The following is a 1,993-nucleotide window of genomic DNA, read 5'->3' on the forward strand; positions in this document are numbered from 1 at the left end:
AACAGACACATGAATGGAGGTAACCTTGTCAACACTCCATTTTGGGGTTTTCAAGTAAGCTTCAACAAAGTCCTACATCAAAGGCTCTTAAGTAAATTTAGTGGCTAGGGGATGAAATCACCCATCCTTTTATAGATTGCTGCAGGTTTAAAGAATAAGAGTAAAGGGGCTCTTCTCTGCATAGAGCGGGGGGGGGGGGAACCGCCCTGAGTCCGGTAAGGAGAAGGGCGGGATATAAATTGAATTAATAATAATAATAAATATGGCCCTTTCATGACTTGTGGACTTCAATTCCCAGAATTCCTGAGCCAGCCATGATGGCTCAGGAATTCTGGGAGTTGAAGTCCACAAGTCATGAAAGGGCCATAGTTCCCCACCCTTGGTATATTTGTTTGTTTGTTTGTATTCCACCATTGTTATTGTTACAAATAACTCAGAGCAGTGAACATACCCAACATACCTTCCTCCTCCTATTTTCTCCACAACAATTCTGTGAGGTGGATTGGGCGGAGAGAGCATGACTGGCCCAAAGTCACTCAGCTTCACTTTCCAGGCAAGTTTATACAGTAGTAACTTGGTACTCATAATTAGTTGGTTCTGGAAGGCCTGCTGAGTACCAAAAATGATGAATACCAAACAATTTTTTCCCCATATGGAATAATGTAGTGATAAGGGACTGGAGGCTAAAACATATAAGGAATGGTTGATGGAATTCGGTATGTCTAGTTTAATGAAGAGAAGGACGAGGGGGGACATGATAGCCGTGTTCCAATATCTCAGGGGCTGCCCCAAAGAAGAGGGAGTCAAGCTATTCTCCAAAGCGCCTGAAGGCAGGACAAGAAGCAAAGGGTGGAAACTAATCAAGGAGAGAAACAACCTAGAACTAAGGAGAAACTTCCTGACAGTTAGAACAATTAACCAGTGGAACAACCTGCCTCCAGAAGCAGTGAATGCTCCAACACTGGAAGTTTTTAAGAAGAAACTGGACAGCCATTTGTGCGAAATGGTATAGGGTTACCTGCCTGAGCAGGGGGTTGGACTTGATGACCTCCAAGGTCCCTTCCAACTTTATTATTATTATTATTATTATTATTATTATTATTATTATTATTATTATTATTATTATTATTATTATTATTATTATTATCACTGACAAGTTCTAGCTTTTGTGTTGAGTATCACACAAACGATGAGTACCGGGACAAAATTTTCATGTCAAAATGCACTGAGTAACAAATTCAATGAGTTTCAAAGTAGTTGAGGACCAAGGTGCCACTGTACTGAGAGAGAAATTTGAGTCTCCATACTCTTCTTTGAATTGTTGAGTCCCTATAGTCGCCTTTGAATTGAACTAGATTCCTCATGACTACATGGAGATGTCCCTGCAGGATTCTTGGCAACAATGTAGTAATGGTTTGTCACTGGCTTTTTTCAGATTTTTCTTTTTGCATGCAACAGTGTTAAGTGTGAGAACTGGTCATAAGTCAGTTTCTTCAGGGCCGTTGTAACTTTGAATGGCCATTAGACAAATAGTAGAAAATCGAGGAGTATCTATATATCTGTGTGATGTTCATTAAACAGTACTAAGACTAATATTTCTATATAATGTGTGTGTGTGTGTGTGTGTGTGTGTGTGAGAGAGAGAGAGAGAGAGAGAGAGAGAGAGAGAGAGAGAGAGAGAGAGAGAGAGATTGCTTAAATATTAACACAGCCATTCAGAAACAGATGGTTTTAATTACTTTTTTACAGCTATATTGTTATGGGACTATGAATTGAACCAACTTCGAGACAATGCTAATTTGTAGAATCATACTGTACATTCCAATTAATGTGCACTTTAAACAAATCAGAGCAAATTAGCTATGTAAAGCCTAGGTTTTCAAAAATAGATGAAAACTGAAATGGATTCAATTGTGCTATTACCCTTGGATCCGCCCCCTTGGACCCCTCTCTGGATGGGAGTTCAGAGGAGGAGGGTGAGTCTGAGTCTGCA

The sequence above is a fragment of the Protobothrops mucrosquamatus genome, unplaced genomic scaffold (assembly GCF_001527695.2).
Source record: "Protobothrops mucrosquamatus isolate PMUCROS unplaced genomic scaffold, P.Mucros_1.0 scaffold4873, whole genome shotgun sequence".
In the NCBI taxonomy this organism is placed as follows: Eukaryota; Metazoa; Chordata; class Lepidosauria; order Squamata; family Viperidae; genus Protobothrops; species Protobothrops mucrosquamatus.